The following is a 13,963-nucleotide window of genomic DNA, read 5'->3' as shown; positions in this document are numbered from 1 at the left end:
CACACCATGTGACCATGTGACATCACATGCAGTGTAAACCTGGCCATTACTGCAGTCTTATCAATTGAAGCTGGTAAGACTGACAAAGGCAAACATTAGACAATTGGCACAAGTAAATACTATGAAATAAAACAAGTCAGCTATGAGCAGTGAAGCAGGGTTGCCATAGAAACGTTGGATTGAGAAGGAGGTTTGGTTAACAGTACAGGAAGTGCTCAAGGGTGGAAATACACTCCACTGTGGACTCAGAAAACAATACTTAAGATGACGCTGCCTAACCCCTGGAAACAAGCTTTTAAAGTTTCTTTAAACAGTAAGTAATATGCGATTTGGGCTGGATTACAGTGGCTATAGTTTGATAATTACTTATTATAATGGACTAAATGAAAAGAAGCATCAGAGTGGGAAAGTTTACTTTCTCTTTAATATCTTTACAGAATTTGTGTGGTTAAGTATTCAGCTACTTTTTGGTCCAGCAATTTCGCTTAAATTGTTGCCAAGCACAAGTTCCAGGAATTTTTGAACAGACTTTTGCCAATAAGTATTTCTTGTTTCCATCTCAAAAAGTTGGAGGTGTGCTAAAGTAAAAAGAAAATAGCAACAAGTTTTTTATTTTTTTAATTATTAATTTATTTATTTTTAATTTGTAGTTTAGACTTTACATGTCTCTTCTGGCAAAAAAAAAAAACTTTCCCCTTTCTCTTACCAATTATTTATTTTTTGTAAATTGCCTGCAGCTCATGGACAACACAGTGTACACACTTAGTACAGAGATGTGGTTAGGAGCTAAGAATGCCAGGATAAGGTAACTCTTATGCTGCTTACACAAGACCGGACTTTCCGGTGGAATAGGTCTGACAGAACGACGCGGTCGGACATTCCGATCGCGTGTGGGCTTCATCTGACTTAAAAAAAAAAAAAATCAGACGGACCTAGAAATAGAACATGTTTTAAATCTTCCCACCGGAACTCCGCCGGACCCAGTTCCTATCGGGAAACCGGTTCGTCTGTATGCTGGTCCGACAGACCAAATACGATGCAAGGGCAGCTACAGCACCTGCCCGCGAGAATGTTTCGGATTGCGCTGGTTCTCAGTTGCACGGTACTGTGTATCTCACGCTCGCTGCAATAGGAAAAACACATTTTCCTATTGCAGCGAGAGATAAGCAACAATGTCCCTTAGGTCTGGTATGGATTTTAAGGGGAACCCCCTACGGCGAAAAAACGGCGTAGGAGTCCCCCCAAAATCCATACTAGACCCTTAACCGAGCACACAGCCCGGCCGGTCAGGAAAGGGGATGGGAACGAGCGAGTGCCTCCCCCCTCCTGAACCGTACCAGGCTGCATGCCCTCAACATGGGGGGTGGGTGCTTTGGGGCAGGGGGGCGCCCTGCGGCCCCCCCCACCCCAAAGCACCTTGTCCCCATGTTGTTGAGGACAATGGCCTCTTCCCGACAACCCTGGCTGTTGGTTGTCGGGGTTAGCTGGCGGGAGGCTTATCGGAATTCTTATTAAAGGGGGCTCCCGGCCCCCCACCCTATGTGAATAAGTATGGGGTACATCGTACCAATACCCATTCACCTGGGGGGGAAAGTGTCAATAAAAAGACACACTAGGCATGGGGTGAGGTTACCGGGTGATGTCACCCGGTGACCCCACCCCTTATGACGGCACAGTCCCAGCATGCCTCGGGACCCGGCCCATTATGATGTCACAGCCCGAGGCATGCTGGGAATGTGCCTTCATAAGGGGCGGGCTAACCGGGTGTCCCATGCCTATATAAGTCGTTGCGCATGTGTACACAGCATTACAGTGGGAGAGAGCATTGTGTCAACATCGGAAGAAGAGAACAGTGAAGAAGACCGGGCCACCGCTAGCAAAAGAGCAGAAGATAGCCGAGGAGCCCGGTAGAAAAATCGCAGAGTGGTGGAAGAGGCCGTAGGCTGGGAGAGAAGTCCAGAGAGCGGGAGAAGAGACAGAAGAGAGTGGAGGAGTCGGAAGAAACCACCATAGTTGCCTAATAAATTACTTTAAAAACCTGTCTAGTGTGTTTTTTTAATTGACGCTTTTTCCCCCCCAAGTGAATGGGTAGGGGTACGTTGTAACGGGGGCAGGATCTGGGGGCCCCCTTATCAAAGGGGGCTCCCGGATTCCGATAAGCCCCCCTGCCTGCAGACTCCGACAACCAACGGCCAGGGTTGTCGGGAAGAGGCCCTTGTCTTCATCCACACGGAGGCAAGGTGCTTTGGGGTGGGGGAGCTGCATTGACTTCCTTTTCTAGTCCCGTCGTACCTGGAGTCACTTTCAAAATTAACAGACTTTAGTCCGTGTATGGGCAAGTCCGTTCCTTCGAAAGTCCGTTGGGAAGACCGTCAGACCTCGTCTGCCGGAAAGTCCGTTCATGTGTACGCAGCATAACATGCATACACAGAGGTGATATCATCAGTGGCTGCCCTATGGCCAAAGGGACATCAGATGTGGAAGAATTGGTGGAGAAGATGGCGCTGACTTCAAGAGGGAGTGCTGTAGTGTCACTGCAAACTAAAGGCACATGATAAGATTGCATGAAAATTTCTATACAAGGAACGATCAGTTGATTATCTGTTTGTTGGTATAGAGCTTTGGACAGCTGATTCTGACTGTACGGACAAAAAAAGAAACAAAGGTGCAAGCTAGAGAATTTCTATTGGCCATGAACACAGCGGGGGTTATTTACGAAAGACAAATCCACTTTGCACTCCAAGTGCACTTGGAAGTGCACTAAATCTAAGGGATAGCTCTGAAATGAGGGGAAGCTCTGCTGATTTCATAATCAAATCATGTGCAAGCTAAAATGCTGTTTTTTATTTTGCCTGCATGTCCCCCTCAGATCTACAGCGACTTTACTGCCAAGAGCTCTTGCAGTGCAAAGTGAATTTTCTTTTAGTAAATAGCCCCTAATGTCCAATTTCCATTCAATGTGTACAGTAATGATACTAAAATCAGGGCTGTCTTTAATATTGATTAGACCCTGGGCAAAAAAAATCCTGGGGCCCCCTCCCCCCCATGCAATTTCACTCTCCACCTTCTCTGAGACATACAATAATTAGCAGCTAGACTTAAAATCAGTTTACTGTATCAGATCAGGCAGTGATTGCGTTTGGTTGCCAGAAGTTGCAGCATATCATTACTGCTTACTGACTGGCTGCTAGAGGTTACAACACACATCAAGGCTCACTGATTAGTTGCTAAAGTTTACAGCACATGACTTCTGCTTATTGATTGGTTGCTAGAGATTACTGTACAGTAATACTGGTCACTGGTTGCAATAGGTTACAGCACATCTTCTCCTCACTGCAGGGGTGTATGATATACATATGCATACCACCGTTATTTACATATCAATGCATTCAGCCCCAGATATTTACTTATGAATGTCACTGATATTTACATATGAATGATGGTTATTTACATGTAAACACAGGGTCTGCAGGTGAGTCATTTTTACACAACAATAGGGCAGAGCTGGCCAGCAATAGTAGCAGCACTTCACACTGAGATATCCGGACACAGCACAGGTCTAAAACTTCAAGGGACAAGGGAATTTAAACTGGAATGGTTGGCAAGTATGAGGCAGCTGCTTTGGGCCCCACAACAATGACAGGGCCCAGGGCAGCTGCCCCTTTTGCCCTGCCTTAAAGACGGCCCTGACTAAAATAATAAAATAGAAAATACAGTGTATGATCAGACCTGGAAAACGCTAGGACATAGTTACGTTTGCCTACATTTTGTCTTTGTCGTTAAAGTTACAATTTTCAGTTACATCGTGATATGTACATTAGTTGAAAAGCAGACGATCATTCATCCGATTTTTTCATAGTGTACTAAGCTTAAGGCCCTTTTCACACAGGCATTGTCAGCAAAAGCAATCAGTTTAGGTGTGTTTTCAACAAGCCCCATACATGGTGCTGCAGACACGAGACTTTGTCAGGGCACGTTGCAATCAGCAGTTGATAACACCTGCCAAAATGTTTCATAGTAGTGGATGGAACTGCATCCAACTGTGCTGCAGCCATGTCTAATGGTAAATGTGTGTTAAAAAGAGAAATTCTTCTTCAAACATATATGCGTTAGGCCTGATAACCGTGGGCCAGCCACTACTGATAAAGCAATCCACCATGGATTGTGAGTAAGCAGCATTGCCCACATGCAGGGAGCCTAATGCCACATACACACAACGGAACTTTTTGACAGCAAAGGTTCGACGTAACAAATCCATCTGACAATTCGATCGTGTGTGGGCTCCATTGGACCTTTGCTGTCCAAAAATCTGATGGAAATAGTTTAAATTTTTTTAGCTGGACCCAGTTCCTGCGCTCGTCTGTAGTCTGTATGCTAGTCCAACGGACAAAAACCGACTCTAGTGCAGCTATTGGCTACTGGCTACGAACTTCCTTATTCTAGTCCGGTCGTACGTCATCACGTTCAAATCCGTCAGACTTTGGGGTGATTGTGTGTGGCCAAGTCAGTTCATTCGGAAAGTCCGTCGGAACTCCGCCGAAAGTCCGTCGGGGAGACTGTCGGACCTAGTCTGCCGGAAAGTCCGGTCGTGTGTTTACGTGGCATAAGCCTGCCCATACACTATGTCTCCTTTTGATCTACCATCATAGCTTGCCTGAATTTGAATGAATCATTTTATAGATAGTTTGGGTTTGTCACCATCTTATATCGTTTTGGTAAAGGTGAGGGAGACGGTACGATCAAATTGTATAGTGTATGGCCAGCTTAAGACCCTAAAAATAGTGCATGTAAAGCGCCTTAAAATTGCCTCTCTTGCCTCCCCAGTGTGAATGTCTGAGTGCTTTCACTCTGTGGTAGTGCGCTTGTGGTGTTGGAAAAAAAGTCCTGCAAGCAGCATCTTTGGGATGGTGAAGGAGCGCTGTTTACAGTGCTCCTACACAGACCCTGCCCATTGGACAGCCCCTGCCCAACACAGGCACTTTTAACCCTTTCTTCTGGCCGCTAGTGTGGGTTAAAAGCACACATTTTAAAGCGCAGCTAAAACTAGTGCTGCTTTACCTCTAACGGACCCACCACCCCAGTGTGAAAGAGGTCTGAAAGATTAGTTCACCTTTACCAAAAAAACTGCCTATGCAGATAAGGGACATCTGTAGATAGAAAGAAACTGTGCAGCTTTGATAATAATAATACCCTAGCTCAGTGATGGCGAACCTTGGCACCCCAGATGTTTTGGAACTACATTTCCCATGATGCTCATGCACTCTGCAGTATAGTTGAGCATCATGGGAAATGTAGTTCCAAAACATCTGGGGTGCCAAGGTTCGCCATCACTGCCCTAGCTATAGGTGTAGGCCATCTATGTACCTCTTGAAGCCTGACCTGAAAACTCCCAGGAAGTTGCTAGGACTATGTTAAGTGGGCCCAGTTATTACTGATCACCTTCACCATCACAGGAGTGAGCTCTCAAACTCTGAACTCAGAGCTAAAAATAAAAAACTAAAAATATAAAAAAAATGTAGGTGATTTTACATCAGCATGCAGAGATGCAGAAATTTAGAAAAAGGGGAAAGGAAAGCTTTATCCTACGTAGCACTGGAAATTCAACTTTGTGAGGAGGATAAACCATCGCTGAAGGTGATCTTTACAGTAACCATCAGCCAGCATGACATTTTTTTCTTTTTTTACTAAACTTCCGCTTTAAATAATTTACAATGTGCTGCAGAAACAAGAATACACCTTCACTGGAAGGAGAATTTTTTTACAGTAACCAGCAACTTGCATAGCGTAGCATACACTACATTTGAAGAAAGTTATGTCCCTAGTGCTGTTTTCTGAAAACCATTTTTAATAAACTTCAGCTTTAAACAAGTGGATTTCAGAAGATGAAGTAAATAACTTAAAAATAACTACCTATATAGAAACAATTATTTGTTTCTGTAATTCTGTATTTATTTCATAAGTAAAATGCACCTGACAGAGGTTCTAACTTTTAGGCTTATGGCATACTGGTGATTCTGCTGCTTGCAACCACTTACCAGTAGCAGAACCTAAAGGGTACAGCTGCCACTTTACCTAGACAAGCTCAATAGCGAGTAGTAATTAGGCAACATTAGGGTTACCACCTTTTTTGCCTTAGCAAAAAGTGGGGTTGGAGGTGGCTTGTTAAAAGAGTCAAAAGTTGCAAGGTGTCTCATAATGGGGAATGAAGAGAGGTTCACAGATTGCAGAATGATCAGTATGGAAGGGAGATTAAAGGACATCAGGGTGTCTGGTATGGAGGGGATGGTCCGATTTTTATGGTGACTTGTAGGGGGGGTTCTCCTTGCTTTCACAAAGAGATCCAGTGATCTCCCAAAACCTTAGCTTGTGATGCCTGTTTGTCAGGGAATCCATGTAAGATGGCAGTCTCAGAGACATGCACATTCGCAAGGTATTACTCGTAGAAATGTGACTAGATGCGAGCATGTGCACAGGAATGCTCATAGACCTGCACACGGACGGGGGAGCATTCCACAGTCCCTGTTGGCACCAAACAGCCTATTTAAAGGATTCCATTATGCAGTGTCATTGCTGACTGGTCTTTAGTTATTCCCTGTGCCCTGCTTGTGTCCTGTATTTGTCTTTTGTTACTGACCAAGCTTGCTTCTGACCTGATCCTGCATTTCACTCTCACTTCGGGTCACTGGTTCCTGACCTTGGCTCAGTTTATGTCTCTTATTCTAGTTATGCCACTGTACCTTGCTGGTCATCCTCTCCTGACCTCAGCTATCCCTGTGACCACCAACACCATTACCAAGTGCCTATCATTTGCTACAACCATCACTGTGCATGCCTGCCATGAACTAACTGGCTGCACTGTCCAGCCCCGCCTCCAGAACCTGCGGTACATATAAAGTCCTTCCTTAACCCTAACTGATTCAACTGGTGGCTCGGCTGTTCCTGACCTGATGTTAGGACAGATCTTTCAGCTCTGCATTGCCAGCCCAAGGTTTTGCTATCAAAATCTACTAGCACTCATGTTCCTCCTGTCCTTTGGCACTGTCAGTTCTACTCTCAGTGGTGCTTAGGCTGGAGATAAAAGAGAGGCCAACCTTGTAATTTCAGGCTCCTATCAGGTACGTGACACTGTTCTTGTATGTGAATAAAGAACAAGCATATAATTATAAGAAAGTGTACTGGTGATGATCCTTATTTTCTTATGATTTTATAGTAGTGCCATTCACAAATTCACTACAGCACCATTAATTAACTGTAGGCAAGCCTGAAAGGTGTACATTGGAAAAAAATACAACAAACTTCAGGACATAAAAAGTGGATGGCTGTGCACTCAGTTAGTTCTAATAATAAAGATTTGGAAGCATCCTCATGCCACTTTCACACGATCGGAATTCTGGCCAGAAAAAGACAGATGAGAGCTTTTCATCGGAAAATGCGACCGTGTGTATGCTCCATCAGAATTTAGTTGTCCGAATTTCCGCCAGCCAATAATGTATACCATTTCCCGATGGAAAAACAATCTATCGGTAATTCTGATAGTGTGTATGCAATTACGACACAGCAAAAATCACGCATGCTCAGATTCATCCACGAGACAAAAGCTATTGGCTACTGGCTATTAAACTTCCTTTTTCTAGTCCCGTCGTACGTGTTGTTCGTCACCGCTTTATAAACGAATAATTGGAATTTTATGTGACCGCATGTAGGCAAGACAGCTTGACCCGAATTCCACAGGGAAAACCATCAGAGCTTTTTCTGACGAGAATTCCAATCGTGTGTACACGGCATAAGGCGGTAAAAACATCACAGCACCAAAATCGGAGAGATTCGTTGACTCATTTCACGCTGGATAGTGCCTACTCATGACAAAGATGACAAAGAACAGCTGAGAGTACTACCTCTTAAATACAATCATACATCAACAGGTGTGGCATACTTTATCAGCAATTTGACCCCCTCTGTATACCCATATTGTTAAGTATTACATAGAAACCATCAATGAATATAAAAAAATCAAAAGGAAAAGCAAAAAACAAGGAAAAAGGCAAATAAAAGGAAAATAACACAGATAAAGGGCAAATTCCATGCAGGAGGGAGACCCAAACCCCAAGTCACCCATTGAAATTAATGACATCCCACATCCCACTCAAAACTGAGTCTGTTGGGTTTAAGGGTTTGGAGGTGGAAAGCCATAAAAACCTGCCTGCTACATAGAAGACGAAACACATCATCAACTCTTTTGGGGCATTGTACCTTCTCAAGAACCTTAATAGACACCGTAGAGATGTCAAAATAATGACAATCATTAAAATGTTGAGTGCCGTTTGTGGAATGTCACTTTTCTATATTATAGAGATGGTTGTGAAGGCAATCCCTCAAAGTCTGATGGTCCTACCTGCTGGAAGGGGGGTAGGGTGATAGGGCGGTCATCATGTCCTCCTTGTTTCCCTCTTCACTGGGCGCCTAGCAAGGGTTACATAAGGGGCCTATCCCAGAGTGGGTTCTTCTGGGTTATACGCTAGGCACTTTGTACAACAACATACTGTTTCCCTCTTCGTTAGGCACCAAGAATGGGTCAGATAAGAGGCCTACCCCGAGTGGATTCTTCTGGGCTATAAGCTAGGCACTTTATACAGCTTGACATTGCATACTATCGCTCAGTGTGTCTTCATCTAGGACCCCCAGATCCTTCTCCATCCTGTATTCTCCCAGAGGTTCTCCCCCTAGTGGGTAACAAACATAAAACAAATATAAAAGCGTTTTATATTTTTAAAATATACAAAGAGCGCATGGCCGCCCTAGTGTAATACCACTTTAATGATACAAATACAGATTAAAATAATAGCGGATTACATTCACAAACCTGGAACTTGGATCACATGTACAGCAGGATGTATGTCTCCCTTCCTGGCCTGTATACCTGGGTTGCCTCACAAAAATGAGTGGTAATGATGTGGGATGGCACTGCAGACTCTGCTTCCTCATCTCGTCAGGATGTGTCTGCTGTGGGGCCCGTGCATGGTCCAGCCGGCGCTGCGTGACATCACTTGCGGCCTGAGAGGAAAGACAAGGTGAGTGAAGTGTCTCCTCTTATGCATTCCGACCACAAAATCCATCTGATTTTTTTTCCTAAATTTTGTCCTAAACTGGTGTTGCATACAAATACGATCGTTCGGAACGTGATGATATTCGTTCATTACAAGGGGACTACGTTGAGGCTAGTAGCCAATAGCTTTGGTTTCGTAATTTGATCTGAGCATGTTTGGCACTTTGTCCGATCAGAATTCTCTACAAGCGATCGGAAAAAAGTCAGATCGGATTTTTTGGTCGGAAAATTTGAGATCCGGCTCTCAAATTTTTTCCGTCGGAATTTCCGATGGAAAAGTCCGATAGAGCCCACACACGATCAGATTTTCCAACAATATAATCCGATCGGACCTTTTCCGTCTGAATTTCTGACCGTGTGTACAAGGCATTAGACTAACAAAACAGTTACCAAGAATACATGCTTTGGAGGCGTGGCCTCCTTATTCAGGTCACACCCTTACCACCTCTAGCCTGTCTTTATATGAACCCTCCAGCCCCTCCCCTGGGACAGCCAATGCCGTTCAACAGACCAGGAGCACAGAGTTCCCAACAGCAAATTTATTCAGAGAGGGGAGGGCCTGATATTTAGCAACAACGTCCTAAGAAGAGTTTTAAACAAATGTATATACATTGATTATATTTACTTTAATAAAATTTGATAAAAAAATAGAAATAGTGTTTACGTATACTATTTAAAATCTAAAATGTAATATGTTAAAAATATATAAATGTATGTGTATGTATATGTGTATATATGATCAGATTGTCAGAAACCATGAACCAGACAGAGATAAAAGTACAATTATATCACACTTGTTTATTAATAAAAAATAAAAAGGTAAATAGAGTAAGCGTAGTCAAAGCATAGCCAGAGTCCAGTCCAGAGTTCAATAACCAGATCGGGTAATCAGCCAGGCCAGAAGTCAGGGATCCAAGTGGAGCAACAGCAAGCAGGGTAAGGAGCCAAAAGGGATGTCAGCAAGCCAGTCTTTAAAAAGAACCGCAGGAGATGGTTTCTTGGGATGTGACCAAGGCGAAGGCAGAGATGAAGTGAGCTGGACAGCTTTAAGTAGGCAGGTCCGACGAGTAGGATCAGGAACAGCTGGGTGACTGTGGAGAGAGATGAGCAGGTCTGTTTTTAAGGCAGAGCAAAAGGGGCAGCTGCCCTGGGCCCTGTCATTGTTGTGGGGCCCAAAGCGGTTGCCTCATACTTGCCAACTATCCTGGTTTAAATTCCCTCGTCCCTTGAGGTTTTAGTCCCGTGCTGTGTCCTGATATCTCCGTGTGAAGTACTGCTACTAATGCTGCCCAGCTCTGCCCTATTGTTGTGTACAGTTGACTCACCTGTAGATCCTGTGTTTACATGTAAATTACCGGCATTCATATGTAAATAGTGGTGGCATTGATATGTAAATCGCAATGGCCGGCAGCATTGATATGTATAACATGCCCCCCTGAGGTCATATGCACAGTAATCTCTAGCAACCAATCAACAAGCAGAAATCATGTGCTGTAACCTCTAGCAACTAATCAGTGAGCCGTAATGTGTGCTGTAACCTCTAGCAACCAGTCAGTGACCAGTAATGATACACTGTAACCTCTGGCAACCAATCGCAATATCTGCCTGATATGATTCAGTAAATAGATTTTGAGTCTAGCTGCTATTTATTGTATGTCTCAGAGCAGGTGGAGAGCGAAACTGCATGGGGGGGGGGGGGTGCAAGAAAGATTTTGCCCAGGGCCCAATCAATATTAAAGATGGCCCTGGAGATGAGAGCTGGCAATTAGCTGAGCAGCCAGCCCAGAGAAGGAAGGGCTAAGCCAGCCCTGACACAGATTTGTTATCATTAACAGAAAACATGCTTTGAGAACATTAACAATTGTATATTTACTGGAATTCATCCTTGGTCTATTAGACTCATTTGACTCTATTAGACTCATCATTTTAGTCTACAATTATATAATTAGTCTTAATAATTTAGTCTATAATTAATTCATTGTCTTCAATCATTTTTTATTTTTAATACTCACTTCTTGATTTTTTAACCTTTTAAGAATTCAAAAAAAGGAGGGGGGGGGGGATTTATACATAAACTATGAATAAAAATGTATAAAAATAGAATATATATGAATATGAATAAAATGCTATAAAAGGGACTAAAAGTGTTTCAACCATAAATATAGAGAACAATTTACTACTTAGCAATTTAATAGTATAATAATAATAATAATAATAATAATAATAATAATCAGAGTACCTATCTCAAGTTCCTTGTTTAACCCCTCAGGTGCCATGCTATTTAGGGTGAATATTCAAAAAGATTCTCATATACATAAACGGGTAAATCTTTCTCCTTCTGGGATTGACATGGATATGGACTCAATGCCAAATAGTTCCAAGCCTTCAGTACTACCACCATGTCTGTGTTTAAAATGGTGTGGGACACTGTGCTTCTCACTTTTCTTCTCTATAAGCCTACGGTGTTCACCAAAATGTGTCCGCATGGCACACACTGTCCTGCCTACATAAAAGAACCCACATGGGCACCTCTGTCCATATATGATAACTTGGTGCTACAACAAATTAAAGTGGAAGTAAACCCTGATGAGTTTACTTTCTTTTTCATTCCCTGCAAAGTCAAAGCATAATGGACTACTATGCATTGCATAGTAGCCCATTATGTGTCACTTACCCAACACAGGAGCCAGCGAAGTCGCCGCTGTCCCCTGTAGTTCGCCGCATCCATCTTGTTGGTGGGGTCTCGCAGCTCCGTCGCTGAGAATGCCACGCTCAGTGCGCTTGCGCGCCGCTGTCTACGGTGCCCGTTTTAGGTGAAAAAATCTTCTAAACCATATAGGTTTAGGAGATATTGCTTGGACCTACAGGTAAGCCTTAATCTAGGCTTACCTGTATGTCAAAGTGGTTTGTAAGGGTTTACAACCACTTTAACTGTTTGATGTAGAAAGTGCGTCCATCTTTACTACAAAAAGATTTTTGACCGTGTGAGATAAATCTACAGGCTTTACACTTGATACCTTTACACTTGTAACATCCTGTGATGTTAAAAAATTGGGGGATATTTGCCATCCTGAGACTCTGCTTTTCTTTAAGACGACTGGGGTCAATAAGGCTTTTGACGTTTGCTGCACGTCGAAAGACCACCTGGGGTTTACTTGGGAGGACTCTCCCAAGTGCTTTATTTTGCCCCAGGATTGGCTAATGTTTTTGAATCACTTTTTAATAGCCCAATGTTGATCATTGAATCTTGTAATAAAGAGGGTGCCATACTGATCTTTAACAAGTATAGCCGTATCCCTAATAGTAGTACCTTTTCTGTATTGATCAGCTGCCCTCTGGATATGTTTGGGTTTGTATCCCTTTTCTAGGAATTTTGTAGTTAATATAATGGCCTGATCCTCATCCTTAATATTGCTGCAGTTTCTATGTAACTGGCAAAACTGACTGTCAGGTATGTTCTCTTTACATTTTGAATGATGGCAACTCATTTGATGGAGATGAGAGTTACCAGCTTTTTCTTTGAAATGGGTTTTAGATGTGATGTTACCATCAACATCACTACCCAGTTTGGGTCCACTACATGTGTAAAATGAATGCCAAACTGGTTGGTGTTACAATAGGAGACAAATTGGTCCATAGTATCAAGAGGCCCATCCCAAATGATAATAACATCATCTATATACCTCCCATAGTATACCAGATGTTTAGAGAAAGGATTCTGGGAACAAATGTGGAATTTCTCCCAATGCCCCAGAAACAGGTTGGCATAGCAGGGTGCAAAATGTGCACCCATAGCAGTGCCAGATACCTGTATATAGAACTGACTCTGGAAAGAAAAATAATCCAGGGCGAATCGAGTACATTGACAAATGGTTAATATGGTCTGATTCAGATAGCAAGTATTCAACTACCCTTAGTCCACCGTCATGAGGAATTGAGGTATAAAGGGAACTCACATCCAATGATAACCACAGATATCCTGGCTCTCACTTATATGTTGTAGGGTACACAGGACATGTGCAGAATCCTTAATGTAAGCAGGGAGAGAAGTGACAAGTGGTTGGAGAAAAGCATCCACATACTGAGACACCCGACTGGTAATTCCATCTATACTCGCCACTATGGGTCTACCTGGTGGACATAATGGGTCCTTGTGGAACTTCGGGATGTGGTAGAAATAAGGTGTCTTAAAGTAGTTGGCCAAGAAAAATGGTTTCTCTGAATTTTATATAATGCCTTGGATAAAAGCTTGATTCATCATTTCTATTAGTTCCAATTTGTACCCAGGGAAAGGATTATGTTGGAGTATTTTGTACGTAGCTTCATCTGATAGAAGCCTTTATGCTTCTTTCAAGTACTCCACCTTATCCTGAACAACTATACCTCCTCCTTTGTCCACTATGTGGATAAGTAGATCATGATTCTCTTTAAAAGCAAGTAAGGCATTAAAAGATTATGTATGTTTACCTTCCCCCGTGGTGACTCGCATAGTTTTTGAAAGTCAGCATACACCATAGCATAAAGGTTTTAATAAATTCATTTTTATTATGATGTGGATAAAACATGGACTTCGGACGGATTGTGGAATGTATCATCCCATTAAATAATGGTGTAGATATGGGGATTTCTGCTTCCGACCATCCCTCCCAGAATAGTTCTTCTAAGATGTTAATTGCTGCTTTATATTAGCAAGGGTCACATAAGAGGCCTACCCCAGAGTGGGTTCTTCTGTGTTATATGCTAGGCACTTTGAACAGCTTGACATACTGTTTCCTTCTTCATTAGGCACCAAGCAAGGGTCACATAAGAGGCCTACCCATCGGTCCAGAAGAGAAAGAAGCATAGCCTCCTCACCTGTAC

The sequence above is a fragment of the Lithobates pipiens genome, unplaced genomic scaffold (genome assembly GCF_037356315.1).
Source record: "Lithobates pipiens isolate NorthernLeopardFrog02 unplaced genomic scaffold, aLitPip1_a1.2 Scaffold_25, whole genome shotgun sequence".
Taxonomy (NCBI): Eukaryota; Metazoa; Chordata; class Amphibia; order Anura; family Ranidae; genus Lithobates; species Lithobates pipiens.
Note: the sequence above shows the minus strand (reverse complement) of the source record.